Source organism: Amblyomma mixtum, chromosome 8 (assembly GCF_055824585.1).
Source record: "Amblyomma mixtum isolate Tamu chromosome 8, ASM5582458v1, whole genome shotgun sequence".
NCBI classification, from domain to species: Eukaryota; Metazoa; Arthropoda; class Arachnida; order Ixodida; family Ixodidae; genus Amblyomma; species Amblyomma mixtum.
The window spans coordinates 89792423-89812361 of record NC_143019.1 but is presented as its reverse complement, the minus strand read 5'-3'; the positions used below and the strand labels follow the sequence as shown (position 1 = coordinate 89812361).

At 48.7% G+C, this 19939-nt stretch overlaps 1 protein-coding gene across 1 annotated transcript in view; it reads right to left on the bottom strand.

Moving 5' to 3' along the window:
- The window catches only part of LOC149333448 (cytochrome P450 2U1-like), a 447818-nt gene that overhangs the window by 286755 nt on the left and 141124 nt on the right, over positions 1–19939 (bottom strand). The gene's annotated exons all lie outside the window — the stretch shown is intronic.

Here is a 19939-nt window from a genome sequence, read left to right as displayed (position 1 = left end):
TTGAGTTAGAGTTAGAAAGTTCGGTTTTATTGTTCCCCCAAAAAATATACAAAACATCATAAATGTACAGACGAGGGTCCCAAAGTGAAAGACTGCACCGGGACCCTCGATAAATCAAAAAAAACTTTCAATAATACTTTCAATAAATCAGTATTACTTCAATAATAATAATTTGCGTTCTGCGACTGTTTCTTCTCAAGATCAGATATAGTAGCAAAAGAAAGGAATATGTCTTGGTTCGTGCATGGTTCCAGTGTTGTGCGACATTTTATTGCGGGCACTGGCATAGCTTTAACAGAGGTGTTTGACGGAGGCAAAGTACTAAAGACTTTTAGGTACTTACGTGACGAAAACCAACAGTCACCGAAGCCAAGAAGCATATAGAAGTCTCTTTTCTTATTATATGTGGTTTTCATCAACGGGAGATTAATAAAAGCAAAACAAAAACAACCACATGCCGCCGGTGGGATCCCAACCTACGACCTCCATATTTCGCGGCCGGGGCTCTGCCAACTGAGCTACGGCGACAGCCCGTCATTTCGTCAGGCCGTAATAGCTTTCGTCGTTTATATAGTAACGAACACCTCTTTTCATTCACTTAATTGTCTCCTTTTAGTTACGCAGACGACTTTTTAATTGTTTTGAACAAAACAACCATCCTTGACGTGCATGCAACTCTGCAGGACACTTTATCTGATTTTAAACAGCAAGCCAGACATGCAGATTTTACCTACGAGCTCGCACAAGAGAAATAATTTACATTTCAGAGGCATTGATACAACCCTTACAAACGAAGCTGCTTGACGGATGTATTGTCCTCGTGCCCGCAAGGAAGTGTAGCCACACAATTCGACGCACTGAAAAGCTTATCAAACGCGCGATTGTCACGATGTGCCTTGAATCCGCTCTCAAAAATCATGTGGTCATAAAGTACAGGAAAGGTTTCACGAACTACAATGCGCTGTAGCTATAAAATATAGAAACAATATCATTGCACAAGTCTCCAACCACAAATTTCTAGGTATTTGGTTTAATGAAAACCTTTCATAGAATGTGGATGTTTTAAATTTAGTGAGAGGTCTCAGTAAAACTGTAAGATGTTTTTATAAAATTACTAACTTAATACCGACTTGGCTCAAGAGTTCGTTGTCTTATGCTCTTTTTTATTCCAAAATATCCTACTGCATTCTTGTTTAGGCAACCACTGGATCTGGTAACTTTAATAAGTTGCTTCTCCAGAAAAAAGCCGTAAGAGCCATTGAAGGCTATCATAGGAGACCACGAGATTTACCTACAGAACCCTTATACAAAAAACATGCTATTCTACCAGCACAACAAATTTATTATTTTCGTTTACTGCAGTATATTCACCATAACAGATTGTATGCCACTCTACCTGACAGGCCTGCCATAATGTACCATCTGAGAACATGAAAAAAACTTGTGCCCATCACTCGGACTAACTACGGGAAACAGAAATTAACTTTCCAGGTACCATTTGTTATTAACCAAACTTCACTAGAACGGGAATTCTTGTCATCAACTAAGGTATTTAAAAATGTACAAAAAATATTTGGAAGAGAAGCCTGTTTAGTTTTGTGGCCTACACTCGCTATAATATATGTTTTTGGCTAGTCTTTGTTTCCATGAAAACGTCCTGCGGCATAAAATTTGTCAATGATGCATTCAATTCATGCTTGTTTGTGTCATATTGGTGTTATATAAATTGGTGTCATTGATGCATTCAATACATGCTTGTGTATTCATATTGTTATGTTATTTAGTGTCATTGATGTACTCAATTCATGCTTGTTTGTGTCATATTGTTGTTATATTATTTGCTTTCATTGTTTGTCCTCCATGGGCGCTAAAGGTGTGTGCTGCCGCCTGTATCAGGGAGACGAGGCCTAGTCAGGCCTACCGCCTTTTGCTTTGGCTTCCCCTTTCATTTTGAGAGAAAATAAACACCAAACCAAACAGGTATTGAAGCTAAGATAGGCAGGCTTTCCTTCCTTGCTTTTAAACTCAGTCACGAATGCGTTGCTGAAAAAAGGCGAAAAAAGGAAGAAAAATAAAAACTGAGGGGGTAAATTTAATGTCCAGAAAATTAGATAAGTGGTGAATCATGAATCACGTGAAACTTCTTGGTCGCATGACTTTAGTATGACGTCACCCTTTTTTTTTCAAGTCATCATGACGTCTCTTAGTATAGAGTCATATATAACTTCGCATACGCTACATAAGCTTGTCAACTTTTATGCAATCACATGACATAGTTGTTACTTAGTCATCACGTCATATGACTTAGAGTTACGCTATATTATTTAGTATTACACTATATGACTGGAGAGATGGTATACAGGTGGGAGTGAAAGAACAATCAGAGCAAGGCGCCGTAGCGCAGGGCTCCAGATTATTTTCGACCGCTTCGGCAACTTTAACGTGCAATGTCGTCGCACAGCATAAATTTGCGTTTCGCCCCTATCGAAACGCGGCCGCAGCGGTCAGGTTAGATCATGGATACTGGGCCCAGTTAGCCGAGCGCTCTAACCACTGGGCCGTCGTACCCGGCTCACCTCGCAGGGCATACCTCAACCGCACCGCGTCGTGAGGGACGGAAGGAAGGTGAGAGTGAAAAAGAGATAGAAAGGAACCGTAGTGGAGGGCTCCGGAATGATTTCTGCCACCTGAGTAACTCTAATGTGTCCCGTACTCGCACAGCACAACTTCAGCGTTTTGCTTCCATAGAAACGCTGCCGCCGCGCTTGAGTTCGAACCCGGGTACTCCGGCTCAGTAGCGGAGCGCTCTAATCACGGAGCCACCGCGGCAGGCTCACCTCGCAGGGCATACGTCAACCGCGTCGTGAGGGACGGAAGGTGGGAGGGAAAGAGAGATAGAAAGGCACCGTAGTGGAGGGCTCCGGAATGATTTCTGCCCCCTGAGTAACTCTAATGTGTTCTCTACTCGCACAGCACAACTTTATCGTTTCGCCACTGAGCCACCGGGACGGGCGCACTTCTCAGCGCATACCTCAACCGCACCTGAGGAACAGGAAGAAGGTGGCAACGAAAGATGAAAGAGCGAAAGGCATCGTAGTGGAGGGCTCCGGAATAATTTCGACCACCTGGTAACTTTAACGTGCACCGTCATCGCACAGCACAACTTTTGCGTGTCGCCTCCATTGAAACGCGGCCGTCGCGGTCGTGTTCGAACCCGGCTGCTCCGGCTCTGTAGCTGATCGCCCTGACCACTGAGCCGCCGCGGCTGGCTCATGCCACCCAATGCGGAAGAGCCACCCAATATCTCTGGCACAGCAAAGAGCGACTGTGCGGCTGCGAGCTCAACAGGCCGCCGTGAAGTCCACTGAGAAGTAACGGCAAAACTGTGCGCGCTTTGGCGAGTGCTTTCTTGGCGCAAGACTGGGTGATCGCATGAGCCGGGAAGGTTGGTTGGTCGGTTGGCCTCAAATAAAATGGCACATTCCCAGTACGGGCGAGTGGTCAAAACACAGGCAGTGAACTGCTGGAAAGAGGAGCATTTTTAGAGGAAAATGAGTAGTAATAGGGTTTAGGCTCACAGACTGGACGACGCAACGACAGGGGTCCTGTTAGCTGGGAGATCGAAGACGGGACGATGGCTTTTATGCGAAGCATACTAAAATAGCCCAACCCAGCTCCTCGAGCGCGGCGGTGTCGTTACCATTGACCTTTCGTGACCTCCATGTCATACCACGTGATGCGTGACGTCACAGCAGATGAAAAACGGGGGCCCAACTCGCGCCGTCGCGCGAGGCGTCGTGACCAAGGATGACCACGTGATGCGTGACGTAACGACATAGGAGAAACGGGGCCCCAGCTCGCGCCGTCGCGCGAGGCGTCGCGACCAATGTGTTTCCTGCTTCTGCCGCTAGGTGCGCTGTACTGAACACGTGATGCTGGAGCGGCGGTATACAAGGGGGTGCGCCTGCCTCTGCTAGGCGTACACGGGATAGAGATGCCTCCTGGAGACAGGGCTGCTCATTGGAATGAGAAGCAAAAGTTGCGGCGTGCTACAGAGACTGACGTGCTCGATATGCAACTCGGCGACAATATGCTTCGCATCTGACTAGGCTTAACCTAAGCTAAGCCTCAGCCATTTTTTTGTGCAACCTATGAGCAAGTGCAACACAGCGTGAAATCGGCCGCGGTCCTTTATACTGCTAGGACTGTACTGAGCGTGCACATGTCCGTCAAAGTGAAGGTCGCTTAACTCACCAATTCGTGGCCAATGCAGCGCTCTCTCTGTCACGTTTGCGGTACATTGGGGGTGCACAAATATTTCGCTTCGTCTCAAGCTACATCGCAGATCTCGAAGTCGCTTCATAATTTTGAAAGCTGCTAGGGTTAACCAAACAAGTGGTGTTTCATCGTCACAGAGACATATTACTGAAAAAAACGTTGGATGTTCGGGCGGTTTAATACTTCGTACTCAACCAAGTCATAAATTATTGAGATTCTCGAATAAGTTCGTTCCTGAATTTTTCCTTCTCGTTTTTTCTTTGAGCGGCTATAAACGAAGCCATGAACGGGAAGCAATTTATGATCCTTTCGCTTAGCACTTTTCTAACGAAAGGTCTCGAGACCAACCAATGGTCAGATTGCAGGGGGGGAGGATTTTGGAGCGAATGCAAAAAAGGAGGGCTCGATCTTGAACTTCGGCACTGGCAGCGAGTGAGATTAAAGAACACTTAAAAAGTTTCAAATGAAGAAAGCGCAGAAAGGCCCAATGTACTTGAAATGGCCTTCTCGGGCAGAGTATAAATGTGTCACTATGCCGTCCATAACATTATCAAAGAAAGTGCTTGATATCTTGTCTTAGCACGTGGCTTGGCTGTTTGTCAGGAACTTTCACGTGGTTTCAGTTTTTTATTCCCTTCCGCTAATTCAGAATGGTGTATATATATGCTCCTTTTTCCGCACTGTACGCTGTGTTGAAAGTTAGCGCTTGTCTCGTCTCGTCGTCGTCTTATTGTTCCTGCGCTATGTTTCTTTAGTTACAATGTTCCGGAGTCTCTGGTTATTGGTGTTGTAGTGCGGTATACCGGAAATACTCGGCACAGACGGCGACAATGTGTCATCGAGCACTTCCCACCGACTAGGACTTCGCGACCAGTGCATCCATTCTGTCCTGCACCTCATCTGGTCCCTGACTCCGAATGCGCGTGTGTGTTCGGAATATTTTCAGCGAGGTTGCTCATTTAAGGAAGAGTTCCATCGTGAAATCAAATGGGGGAAAGTGTTTGACATCCACTGTTCAGCCGACGTAGTTGCTACACACGGCGTCAGCTAAGCTGTCTATCCTTCGAGAAGCTGCCTGGAAGAGGGAGCGACCAGCGTTAAGTTTATTAAGTTTATCACATAGTTATAATCTGTATTATTTCAGTCAATTAACATAAACATTGTAAATTACATTACAGCCGCCACGGTGGCTCTGTGGTTGTGGTGGCCGGATGCTTTCCCGAAAGACGCGGGTTCGATCCCGGCAGCGGCGGTTGCATTTCATAGAGGCGAAAGGCTGGAGGCCCGTGTACTCTGCTTTGTCACTGCACATTACAGGAGCTTGCGTGTTCTAAATTGTCCGCGTCCCTCATAGCCTGAGTTGCTTTGGAACGTTAAATCCCATGAATCAACAGAAACCAAACTATAAGTTAGAGCGAGAAACCGACTCCAACAAGAATACTGCCAGCTTTGCTATGGTAAGCTCTACCGCTAAGTCGTAGCGTCGCGGCGTCAGAAACAAAGTGCTGACTCTCGATAACACTTAGTCGCCCTTACACTCGCAGTAACGTTCGGTAATGGTAAGGAATGGCTCAACAGGCGAACGAGCCGCCGTAGTGGGTTGGCCCCTAATGGAGCTCATTACGGGTACCGTAGCGAATAAAAATAAATGGGGCATAGAAGAACGCCGCGCACAGTGTTTCTTTCTAAAGTACCTCTCTTTTTTTGTGTGCTACTTTCCGTGATTCACTAATCATTAATAACATGGTTGGTTGGTTTATGGGGTTTAACGTCCCAAAGCGACTAAGGCTTAATAACATTTTCATCATTAATAACATGTTCAAACTATCGCCGTCCGTATACAGCAGTGGCTCTAAAACAAAAAATTGGCTGTGGTTTAGCTCTGGCTAACCCTAGTTGAATTGCGAAAGCAATTGAGTGCATTGTCTCTTCGTTGCTTCGTTCTTTCGTTGTTGCCTCTCCTTCACGCTCTCCATAACGACTAGAATCCAATGAGACGAAGCGCAAATATATATACACCCCCCGCGAGGCGACACCTGCTCTCCCTCTACTCCAGCGGAACACATCTGGTGGAGAGAGTGGCGAGGGCAGCGGCGTCAACGGTGGCTCCATCTGTTGGAGCGCGGCTGCGGCGTTGCTAGGCAACGGCGGCTCAAGGTCGTTCGTGGGCCACGGCTTACGGTTGAAGTGCGACCACGCGACGAGCCGACCTGGCTGGCGTAGTGTTGCTTTCGCAACAAAAAGGTAGTAGGCATTCTGAATTACCACCTACTGACTTGATACTGCGGCTGTTGTTCTTCCCTGAGTTCTTTTCGTTACCTCTGAAGCGATGGCACATACTCACGATGGGTGATTAGCGAGGGTTTGGTGCAGAATCAAGCAGGATAAAAATTCATTCAGACTTATCTCAAGCGGCTCATAAATAAAAACTGAGGAATCTGGGAAAACTAACGAAGAATTTTTAGAGATTTTGAGGAGATTGGAATACAGATAGAGGAAACAAAGAGGCGAGCGTTAAAAGAAATTATTTCAATGTAATAAGGATAGAAATAAATTCTGAGAGAAAAGTAAACGGAAAGAATTAACACAAAAATCTCCTGGTGGTGATAACATACCTGTGAAGAAGCTCCCACACCAGCTTAAGGACATGCTCTTTGACGCTTCCACCGAAGGAGAGGAGGACAGGAAGAGTAAACGGCAGCCCTAACTGAGCGAGAGGATTTTGGAAATACTTAATTCTCTGGTGTGCAAACCACCGGCAGTATAGAGGATGAAATGATCTAAGGATTCAACGTCCCCGCATGACGCACATACATTCGACGACGTGGACCCAAAACCGCACGAATAGAGACTGACGAGGAATATTGCCGTGCAACAGCGTCATGGAAACTTCACATTGCCTTGAAGCACTTGAACGATCGTTCCATGGGAATATTAAGTGTTCATATTCGGCTGTAACAAGGATGGGCTCATAGCTCAGGTTCCTGTGTAGTTGGAACCGTTAATAATGGGACGCAGTCAGCAAGGTAACGTTTGGAACGACGTGGGAAAGAGGCCCACTGATGGCTTATTTCACTGAGAAATCATCCATATAATTTGAAGTAATGCAACAATGCCCCGGAATCCATTGAAAACGCATTTCTCGCACATGAAAGGGCACAAATAACATTAGGAAAGGGGCTAGTCCTCGAGCTTTTAAGCGCTGCCAAGACTGAGAGACAGTCCGAGAGAATGAAAACATAAAAATATAGCGGGGAACTCTCTGAAGGGCGAAACCAACAGCGAGAAATTCAGCCGCAAAAATGGGTGCATAGTCTGCGACCCGTATTGAATAACTCCAATCAAGTGTGCGGGAATAAACACCTACTGTTGCTTTTTCACCATGTTGAGAGACATCTGTGAAAATACTCTGTGAAAATACTATGTCGCTCAGATACTGGAGCAGATATTCTTCGAGAAGACCATTTACCACATTTGCTGCCAAGTTCTTTGCATGTTGCGGCAGCGTAGGGTGGAAGCAAGCAGCTGCAGCAGCCTGCAGATTGCTAACGCATTGCACGTACCTAAGCGAGACTGCAGTTCTAGACAACAGGCACTCGGTAAACACAAATTACCGCAGCTTGTATTGCGGCTAATGTTTATCTAGAAACAAAGCTGGATTTGTAAAAAAAAATTGCTCGAGCCACTTCAGGCGTAGGTTCAAGTCTCCGTAGGAAGGCGCGCACTGTGAGAAGCTGGAAGCGAGAGTACAAGTTCCCTGCGCGGTCTTCCAGAAAGAGGACGCTATTTGGCACTGATTTTGCCAAACCCAGGCAAAGCCGTAGAGCGCGCCCCTCCAAAAGCACCAGAGGTTAAATTTTGTGTCTAGGACAATCGGAACGCAACCGAACTCCAAAATTGGTCTTACGTAAGTCTTATACAGAAATAAAAGAGTGCCTCTTCTCATACCAAATTTCTTATTGCTGATTCCCGTCAGGTGACCGAAAGCCCGCTCACCTTACAGGACAACACTTTTGATATGAGGTCGCCAGTCTAGATGAGTGTCGTATGTTACTTCTCGGTATTTTAAGGACTCAACTTGTGGGATTTGGGCGCCAGGATGCAATAGACAGATATAAAGGGGGCGCTGGCAGGAAATGAGCACGGAAGACTTGTTCACGTTGAGAATTAAATGTAACTTACATTGCCAAGCTTCCCTGAGTAATGGCGCAGCTTCTTCTTTCTCCTTATCGTCTTCTGCTGCCACCCTCTATCCCATGTGATGACCATGTGATGTATTCCCAACTTCTGCGTCACGAGAAACCAATGTTTCCATTCTCTACGTTTCCTGTACAAGTGTAAGTAATAATACAGGGATGAAAAGAGCTCCCGCTGTTGCAGGTTGGTTGGTTGGCCTCAAATAAAGATGCCACATGCCCACTACGAGGGAGTGGCCAAGACACAGGCGGTGAACTGCTGGAAAAAGGAGCGTTTATAGAGGAGGTTGTTCACGTGTCAAATGTCTGTTCTTCGATCGGCGTGTTAGTGGCGGCGGTGAAAATATTAACTGACAGTTTGGGAGAGGGGTTCATGTGTTTGGGGTCCCAAGTCCGGGACACCACTGGGTGTCTCTGCTGCCCGTGCTCTCTATAGGGGTTGCGCCTGGTCCCTCAGGTATGAGCAGGATAGAGCCGCCTCGAACTCCTCAGTCGATGGCTGAGTTCTTAGTCCAATTTACAGATTTTTGTGGCAGGCCCGCCACATAGGTCGGCCTTAATTCTCCTCGCAGAAATGACATTCTGTACTGAAAGATATTGGATCCATGGCATGCCATCTAGACGGACGATAAAATTTTTGCCTCTTTTGCTCCAGTTTTTTGGAGGTGGGTGCCTTCTACGTTAAAGTTTGTGGTGTTGCATTACAGACTGTTGCGTAAATCAGATAATATCGGAAAAAATTCTCTCGGCCTAACCGCACGTTTGTTCGGGCTCAAATTTCGCATAGATGTTACATTTGATGGTCAGTTTTTTCTTTATACCACATCATTGTGGGGTACTTGCCTGATTCAGTCAGAATTATTTGGAAATCCCCATGGTCTGCGGCGACGGCGAACCAAAAACCGAAAGGCTTCGGGCAATGGTACCCGTGGCGCCATCTCGCACCCATTGGAGAAACGAGCCCTCTACCGGGAAGGATGGGGGGAGGCTGCGCAGTTGATTCAAAAGAAATTTCTAGACTGCGTTATCAATGTTGGGTAGAGCAAACACTGGTTGCACGAAATTGCCACGACTTCAACGAGTTCTGTTTTTGTCCATCGCATTAAACCGTTTAAATTTTCGTTTCGCGTCGTCTGCCTGTCACCGACGGCAGCTGTGCTAAGTTGGTGAGCGAATTATCTTTGCTCGGTGCTCTCTGCTGCGAAGCATCGCAAGACATCACCGAAAAATGCGGTCTTACAGCGTTCAAGAGACGGCCATGGCCGCGACTTGGCTGAGTCCAACTCCCTTCGCTTCGTACAGAAGCAGTTCAGAGCGACACTTCATCGCTGGCCGCCCCATCGCTCGTGTCTGCAAAGATGGCTGAACAAGTTTCAAAGTCCGGGAACCATAGCATGGGCAAGCAGATTCGATGCCGGGAGCTCCCGAGAGGGGGAGGGGGTGTCATTCGAGATGCCATTGAAGGTGCATTTGAGAAAGTTCTATGCAGCCTCCCCCACACCGTCCCCGGTAGAGGACTTGTTTCTCCAGTGGGTGGGAGATGGCGCCACGGGTACCATTGGTGCGAAGCCTTCCGATTTTGGTTGGACGTCGCCGCAGACGATGGGGATTTCCAAATAATTCTGATAAAATCAGGCAAGTATCCAACCTAAGTGTAGTATAAAACAAATCTGACCATCAAATGCACCATATATGCAAAATTTTAGCCTGAACAAAAGTGCGGTTAGGCCGAGAGAATTTTTTTTCCATTTTCTCTGATTTACGCAACATTCGGTATGTCATCGCATATTACGAGCATGTTTGAGTTACTCTAGCTAAAGGAGAAATGTTTGGAGGGAATGTTCGGGGGACAGCCGGTGTGTGCACATTCATTTTGCACAACCCTTTAATAGTCAGGTACCCAAAGTACGTGTTGGATTTCTATGTGTTTTGCGTTTCTGAGAATGTGCGCTGCCAGCGGGTGAATCCTTTTCTTACCAAAGTGTCGGTATGCCGCTTGGGAATCAGTGATAATGTGCAGTGAGGTTGCGTGGGTCGCCGCTAAGGCGATGGCAACCTCCTCTCTTTCAAAAGGGGGGGGGGGGGGTACTGGTTCTGACCGTTGAGATGACACGGGTTAATTACATCCCAATCGAAATCAAGAAGATAACCGATGGTCCTAAGGAAAACGAACTGTTCAACAAGAGAAGGCAAGCGTAGGAGGTGGCGGCAGAAAGTTAGGTGGGCGGATGAGATTAAGAAGTTTGCCTGGATACGCTGGCCGCAGCTGGTACAGGATAGAGTTAATTGGGAAGATATCGGAAAAGCCTTTGTCCTGCAATGGGTTTATGATTATGATGATGACCCAATCTCTGCGGCCCTTATTTAAGGCTCTGCACTGTGTGAGGCTCAGAGTATAGTAACAGAGTTTACCTCCCGCAGACCTGCGGGCCTATCACTTCTGTGTGGTCATGAAAAGAAGCAAAATCGATTTGAAAGCCCATACGTGCCTGTGTTTTTCTGCCACTGGCCACAAGTTCTTTTGCGATTTCATCAAACTTTATGAACTGTTCTAGTCTGGCGCAAAGTGACAAAAAATATTGATGTGAGCATTTATAAGTATGCAGCATAGACAGCGAAAGCCTTCGTTATTTTAGCGTGACATAGATTTAGCCTTTATTGCAAGCGTTTTACACTGCGTACTCTCCAATAGGTTGGACAAGGTTTTTGGACAAGAAGATTACCCAGCGTCCTGGGTTATGCGCAAGGTATAGGAGACAGCTTCTTTTATTCCGTATAGCTCTGCTGTGGTTGACGATGTCCTACGCTGTAGTCACCATGAAAACATTTGGCCTGATGAGGGCACATAAAGGCCACATGATGAGGAGTCGTGAGAAGTTGAGCCATCAGTGAAGATGTGTGTGTCTTGTGAATGCTGCTCAGTTAGGTAGTTCAGAACAGCTTGTAGCAACACAGCCTGCGGCATGCCGTTCTTCGCATTGACACCCGGTATGATTTCAAGAGGTGAGAGTGTTCAAGGAGGAAAAGTTGGAGCCAGTAGTTTCCGTGGCAGACTGATGGCAGGAAGACGCAATAGCTGCAAGGCTTGACGAAAGCCGGGATTTCTGCTGGTTATATGGACCCGGTGCAGGAAATATTTATTCCTTTGAAGTACACGACGTACTCGTATATGTATTATAATCGTTACCTGAGCGGCGATGACTTCGAGCGATAGAGATCCTACTTCTGCAACTGTTCCCGAGTTGGAGGAGGGGGCTGTTCGGAAGGCCAAGACAGATCCTCAGGCAGGTGTTCCACGAGGCCTCCGGCGTCCTCTTATTTTTTGGAAACATTTTCTGCAAAATTGGTAAATCATATCGCAAAAGTCCATCTACATAGGCCTCATGAAGAAGGGCCATTAAGCAACAATTGCAGCCCTAACGTGTTTCGGCCGTAAATTTGAATATTTGTGATGCTGCTGCTATTCTCGTACGAAGTTCTTTAACATGGGGTGTCGAAGAGAGGTTTAGGTATACACAATACCACGGATTCGTTGGATTAGTACGTAGGGTAGCAGCTTCCAACCAAGAAGGAGCGGACGTTTGGTCATTTATTTCGTGGTGAATGTCATGATAACACTTTTTTTCCGATGAAAGATACTCCATCTTTCACCTCTGGGGCCATGTACGTGGAGATGTTTAGCAATTCTTTCTGAAGATGTCGCAGCGTGGCTTGGTGCGATCTGGATTCGCTCCAGATGCAGATATCATTTGCATAAAGTGTGGTGTGTACTCCTTATGATAGGTTTCGTGATATTTGTATTAGGGTGACATTGAACAGCAGGGGCCTCAGCATAGCACCCTGTGGTACACCTTTTACTGCGTGAGACAGTTTTGGGGCGTCCGGGGTACTCATAAAAATTTGTCGCTCTTTTAAATAGCTTGTACAGCTTGCCTCCAAGTCGATGACTGTCCAAGGCTGCGATAATAGCACGGTGGAAAACAGAACCAAAAGCAGCCTTGATGTCGAGAAACACGGCGATCGAGATGCACCCAGCATGTAGGTTTCCTTCAAGTGATGTGACAAAGGCAATGACATTCTTAATTGCAGATCTCTGCGAACAAAACTCGTTCATTTCTAGGCGGTACTCATGGTATATTTCGAGAAACCACGTTATGCGCTTGTGGATCATACGCTCCATAAGTTCACCTGCAAAACTCAGTACGGCAAAGGTCCGGAAAGATAAGTAGTTAGTTGGCTGCTTTGCGGGTTTCAAAATGGGAATAATTTTAGCCAGCTTCCACTCTGCAAGTACCTCAGCAGTAAGCCAGGGAAAGTTGCAATATTCTAGCAGCCGGCAGTTTTGAGGCAGCTTTTCAAGAGCTTCATAGTTCACCTTGTCATCGCCCGGACACGTTCTCTTGTTTGAATCAACAATAGCCGTGCTTAGTTCAATTATTGTGAACGGTTGGTCCATCGCAGGCACGGGCGCCTGTGGGAGGTACAATTGACAATTTATAATCGGTGTCGAAGGTTGTGAGCCCGCTGATAGAGGCCTGCAGCATTCTTCCGAAGTTTTTTTTTTCGAGATTTCCGTTCATGCAGAGATAGTTCGGTGAAGGGGTGAATCTGGTGAGGAGACGTGCGCATACCTCGAACAATCCGCCAAATTATGGCAGCCGGTTTTCGTACGCCCAATGTTGAGCAGAAGTCTCGCCACCTTTGTCGACTAAGTTTTTCTAGGTAGCGCCTAATGCCTCTTTGTGGCCGTTGGCAGGCCCGCAGATCCTCAAGGGTTTTCGTGCGCAAAGATTTCCTTTCGGCAAACCTGCGCATCGTACACAGTCTTTCGTATTCCTCATCATTTAACTGTACTCTGTAACTTTTAGCTCTGATTTTTGTGCTCGATTCCAGGCAATGAGCTAATGTGACGATTAATTCCGTGGTTTGTGTTGCAGCTGTAAATACCCTGCTCATTTCATTCTTGTGGGTATGCCACTTTGCAGAGTTTATAAGTTTCCTCCTTGGTGACGTCAGCGCATTACCAGCGCATATGAGAATTTGGTAATGATTGTAGCGCCCGGCGACGCTATAAAGCGCCGGCGCTGAGATCGGCGTTCCCGCGCTAGAGGAAAATAAAGATGAACAGCGCGTGCTGGGCGCGCACGCCCGGCACGAGTAGTCCGGAACTAGAAGCCTGCCACGCTGGTCGTCTCTGTCTGGTGCTCCACTGCGACCCCGCTAATACTTCAACAGTGGTGACCCGGCGAACCGTGCCTTCTTTCCCAGCGGCGTTCCAGCATGGCGTACTGGCAGCACCCAAGTTTCGACCCGCCGCTCCCGGCGTTCCGGCCTGCAGGCGTCGGCGGGTGGTTCGCCCAACTGGAGGCTGCGATGTACCTGAACGGCATCACCATCCAGCCGTTCAAACACGAAGTCCTTTGTGACATCCTCCCGGCCGACCTCCTGCGTCGGCTCACCTACTCTGCTTTCGGCGGCCGGCCATACGATGAGCTGCGTGCGGCCGTCTTGGCGTATTTCGGCGCCTACTACGTTCCGCCGCCGCTCTACGACGCAGCGGACCCGTTTTCGCCGCCGCCAGCCTCTGTCCCTGGACCGGCCTCGCTCGCGCCCACGCAGCCTTCATCAGAACCCGGCCCGCCTCAGCAGCCCCTCGCCGCATCGCCGCCACTCCCGTCCAGCGTCTCCAGCCCGGTTGTCTCTCTCGACGCCACACCAGGTGGGATCCGCACGAGCTCCGCCTCGCGCCCTGCTCCCACTACTATCCGACCCGCGTCTCTAGCTCTGCCTCCTTGCGCTTCAGTGGCATTGTCGCCAGAGCCTCCTGCAGCCAAGGACAACTCTGCGGCAGCAGCCGTGCCGAGGCTTCCGGCATCTCCACCTACCTCGTCACTACCGTCAACAGCTCTGCAGGCCTCTGCTGTGAGGTTGAAGCCGCCACCACAGCATCTGTCAGATACCAATTCCACTACCCAGGCAGCCACACCGCCTGCCCAAAGGGCCACGCTCCAAACCCTCGGTACTGTCACCCACTTCTCGGCGTCTGACCCTGGCAACTCGACACTGTCGCAGCAAGCGCCTGTTTTGCTGCCTGACTTGAGCAACCTTCAGCACCGAATGATCAAGTTACCCACACCGAGTAGTGCGGCAACTGTCCATCCACCAGCTGTGTCTCTTGCTGTCCGCCAGCCGTCTGATGTAGCAGTCTCAACTACACGGCCTGTCACTGCCACAACCTTCTTGCAGACACCCACAGCTGATCATGCCCACACGCGCATCGACACTGGCGAGGTGCTCCGGACTGTCACTCCCGTTTCATCCAAGCACCTTGGATTGAGCCCAGCAACTTGCTCCGGCATCGTCACAGCTGTCACCGTTGTGTCGACGGTCCCACCACATCTGCTGTCAGTCCATGGAGCCGTTTCGGCCGCTCCTGTGCTTGTGATCGCGTACACGGTGCGTCAGATCCCCATGGACATCAGCCGCAACACTCCAACATCGCTGACACTTGTGTCAGCGGGCAGCACTACAGCCGGTGACGGCCTGACCATGGCCTCCCCTGCCTCCCTGTCCATTGTCAGCTCGCTACCCTGCATCATTCGCCCGTTGCGCAGCAGCCAGGCTCGTCCACCTGAGCCCGCGTCCTCCACCCGACGGCTCTTCCCGGACCCTGACATGAACTTACTAGACACTCATTCCCTCCTCTCTTCCACCGAGTCCACATTTCGACGTTCCGTCTAGGCGGGGGGCCCTGTAGCGCCCGGCGACGCTATAAAGCGCCGGCGCTGAGATCGGCGTTCCCGCGCTAGAGGAAAATAAAGATGAACAGCGCGTGCTGGGCGCGCACGCCCGGCACGAGTAGTCCGGAACTAGAAGCCTGCCACGCTGGTCGTCTCTGTCTGGTGCTCCGCTGCGACCCCGCAAACCCTCAACATGATCACTGCCGCGTGTTTCTAAGTCAGTACGCCAGGAGAAGTTTTGAGCAGCTGCACTTGTTGCGAAGGCCACATCAATGCAGCTGGCAGTCATCACACCTCGGAGGTAGGTTATGCAGCTGTCGTTTAGGGGCTCAATTGAATGCTTTGCAAAAAGGTCGGCAAGTTTCGCACCTCGCGCACCTGTTTGGGAGCTGCCCCAGATTTCTTTGTGAGCGTTAAAGTCTCCACAAATAATGTGTCGAAGGCATTTTCAGTATTAAATGTTCAAGCCTTGATTTGTCTCATGGCTTGCCTGGCTCTAAATATACACCAGTTAAAGTGTAGACTTGCCTACCAATTACTCTCAGGGCACACACGTACTCGTCGTCGCTTTGAGGCGGGACTTCAACCAAGGAAGCCGGAATATCCTTGCGGAAGCTTATCAGCAACCTGCTGACGTCATCTGGTCGCTGCGAATGAAGGAGGCGGCAGCCGTTCACTCGGAACTGGTCTTCAACACGCGATTCTGATATCACAATAAAATGAAAGTGATACGCTCGCACCAGCTGTCGAATGTCTGAAACTTTCGACTGTATACCACGAGCGTTACACTAAAATGTGGTGCATTTGCGGAAGATGTTGTGATTGGTTACATGAGGTGAGGTTGTTATTGCCGAAGCCATGATTACTGCGGCGATCAGTAGCGCCCCTGTGGGCCGTAAGATGCTGATACCAACGGCTCCATTGCCAGAACAGCTTCTACTTAGGGACCGTTCTTGACGAAGGGCTTATGATGGCTGCAAACAACATAAGTATCAGTAATATCGAAATATCTTGTTCTGTGCCAGTTTACCAAAACCCCACCAAATCTTATCTGAGACAGTTATGTTGTTCAGCCTTTTTAAAGCTCCTCGGGGTACAACTTCCGATTTCGATGCGGATGCGACAATGACCTTCAGTGTCTTACAAGGTCAAACCTTACCCTTTACTTTGCCCTTCACTGCGATGTGGTATGGCCCAAGCTATGGTAGTATGACCTCGTGATCACATAGCTATGACAATTGGGCAGCTGGCCTTGACCTTTTGACCTTTACTCTTGATTTGTCCATGACTTTGGCATTTTCTCTAAACAAGTGGGCACCACACCGACAATGACCTTAAATTAACAAGGTCAAACTGAACTTAACTGTTTTGCGGTATGCCCAAGCTACGGTAGTATGCCCACGTGGTCATATTGTAACGTGGTGGCCAGCCGAAGAATTAGGCATGATGAACAATGGACAAGAGATGATTTAGTGGCCGCTGGCCTAGCGCGAGCGCTCCGTCCCGCGCCACTGCTGGCCGCCACGGGGGATGAGACGATAGGCAAATGTGTCCCGGTCCACGAAGAATCCGGGCCGTAGGGTGCCAGGAGCTGACGGCCGAGGTCCTTGGACGCACCGAACGGCAGGGGCAGGGGGGGGGGGGGGGGCGGTGTCCTCATGTGTGGGCAGGGTCTGGGGTCAGGCGGGTCATTCTGGTCGTGGCAACGTCGCCAGTTCGTCGTGTCTTGTAGTCCGGGCGGGGGACGGTGCTTGGGTGAGCGGCGAGGTCGGTTCAGGTCGGCAGGGCTGGGGCACGGCCGAGCGGGGCGCGGACCAGGTACTCATGGCTGACTTCCACGGCAGGCGCAGGACGCCGAAGCTCCGGGACCAGGATGGCGACGAAGGGAACCCCTCATCTCCACGAAATGTTACGTGGCGGCCAGCCGAAAAATGAGGCGCGATGAACGATGAACAAGAAATGATTTAATGATTTGGTACCTGACCGTTGATTTGAGACAGTGTAGATTATGCTTAACTGAGCTTTCACTCGTATAAATAGGTTCAAGCCATATTGAACCCCAGCCATTTTTTCACTTAGCACGAATTCTGGGGCGCTCTTGAAAGATTCTGTCCTATTTCAATACTCCGTTAATCCCAACTAAGTTGTATTGAATTCGACTTATGCTGTATCTAAGTTGTACCGAAGTCGTCTGTCGACTTACGTTCCGCCAGCAGCGCTCCTGCGGTACCCAACTTTGACTTTCATGCACAAGACCAATACAACTATTGATAACGATCGATATGCACACTGCATAATCCTAGATTTTTTAAGGACATTTAAAAATGTATATCACATACTGCTAACTACTTAAACACCGTCACATTAACCTTGATGACCAGTTGCCGAAATGGATTAAACGTTTCCTCGTTAACCGCCAACAGTTTGTAGCAACCAATAATTGCAGCTCATCCTTAATAGAGGTTTCATTTGGTGTCCCACAGGGCTCTGCCTTCGGCCCTCTGTAATTTTTAGTCTATATTAGCGATTCTCCTGATTGTTGGTCTCCATCTGTCCACTTGTTTACCGATGGTTGCATAGTGTACGAGAAATTAAAAATGATAGTGACACTCATGCCCTTCAGTAATACTTAGACCAAATTTCTAGCAGGTGTCTCAACTGACTAATGTAACTAAATGTTTCTAAATCTAAAGTAATGCGAGTAAGTCGGAGCTCCAACACCGTTCCCCTTTGCTGTCTGAATGGAACCCCACTAGAGGCAGTAACGTCATATAGATACTTAGGTGTTTTTCATTACTTAGGGGATTTTCGTTGCTGCCCTTTTTTATTTTGCTGTTTATCTTAAACCCCACTGTTTCAGGATGTTGCCCTTCCCCATCCTTGAGGACAAACTAGATATTTTTGAATTCAGTTAAAATATTCTGAATACCCCCCAGTTCTCTTTCACAACCCGAACATGCCTCGTCCTACAGTCTATACTTCAAAGTTCGGCGAGCGTAATCGGCTTGGACTTCGAAAAGCAACGCGCTGCCCTATGTATCGATTGATTGAAAGACTTTTATTTTAAGCGGAAGACGCAAGGCCACTGTGGTAGGATATGGATCGTTACCCGTGATCGTTACCCGGATATGGATCTTTACTGTGGTAGGATATGGATCGTTACCCGTGAGCAGCGTGGTACGGTAATCTATGTGCTGGAGGGACTGTACGGCCATTCTCTTAGTTTCAAATGCAGTGCATTGCCAGAGTAAATGGGTAAGGTCCGCGCGGCAGTGGAGCCCGCAGTGCAAGCACGTTGCCGCGGTGATATGGGGTATAAGGGTGATAGCGCGGTTATATGGGGTGTATGGGGTATATGCGGAGACAACATAAACCTTATTGATCAAGACCTCTTAGAAACCTGCAAGGCGGGTCTTGCCCGGAAAGAGGATCCGCCGAGTAAGTTTTCTGATGCGGGAACGACTTGAAGTACGAAGAGAAAAAAAAATGAGAATTGGTTTTGAGTAAAGGGAATGACGCAGTAACTAGACGCACGGAGAGACGCATGGGCGTAGTGCATAAAGGCTACTGAGGAGGCTGTGTAGCTTAGAAGGTCGTACAGGTTTGCTCTGAGGGGTGGGGGCAATGAAGAATTTATTGTCCCACCTGCGGTAGCAGCAGCGGCATGTGCTGCCATACTGCCCCCGGGCGTAGTTGTATGCCCGGTGTCAGATGATTTCGATCTGATTGCCAACCTGTTTATTGCTGCGGAGAATGTCTTGGATGGCCGTGGCATCCTTCGAGGCAGGGCGAAGGATTTCTGAGTAAGCCACCCATGAATTAGTGAAGACTATTACTGGTTTGATAACAGCCTGTGGGAGGGAGGCAATGGCTCCCCAGGTAGCGAGCAGCTCAGCGTGCAGGTGAGTACTGAAAGGAAGGTGGCAATTGTAGGCCCTCCGAGTGTACGGGGTCCTGCGTACAAATCTATGCCATTTGAGCTTGGTCGTACTATTGTGATACATTCCAGCGGCTAAAAAGACACGGACGAAGGTAGACGAGACAGGACGAACGCCGGTCTCGTCTACCTTCGTCCGTGTCTTTTTAGCCGCTGGAATGTATCACAATAGTACTACCAACCAACTAGCCCAACTTTCTACGCTTAATGAGCTTGGTCGCCAGAAAAAGCAGCATCGGTGTAGATGTCGAGGTTATCTGAGTGCGCATCCCCAATCTGACGCGTTGCAAGGAACATGCGGAGGGGTAAATTGTCGCAAACACTAAGGCAACAAAATCGCCGAGAAGCAATCGGAGTATCCCATGGGGGTAGAGATTGAGTGAACAAGAGAGCATCGCTATGTCGCTGGAAGCCCCAAGCCAGAAGGCGCCGGTCTTGCAAGGTATTTTCCAAGCGAATGTGATGTCGAATGTTGACCTCATGGATGATGTCCTGCAGTGGCGGCAAGACAGCAGCGCGTTCAAATGCAAGTACCCTCATGTGCTTAGGGAGCCCAGTGATGGTTCGTGGTGTAGACCTATGAAGGCATTCGGAATTCTTGATCTAAGTCACAGACAATGTATATAACGGCGTGCGAAAGTCCAACGTCTGTTCCGCCTTAGAGCTGCATTGTGTAGCAGCATCTATGCTTCTTTGAGGTCTTCCGCTTCTAGTGAAGCCAGACAATTTGGGTGGAAATGTCTTTCACGACTGCCGCGTGACAAAGATACAAGAGTGATGCTGAAGGC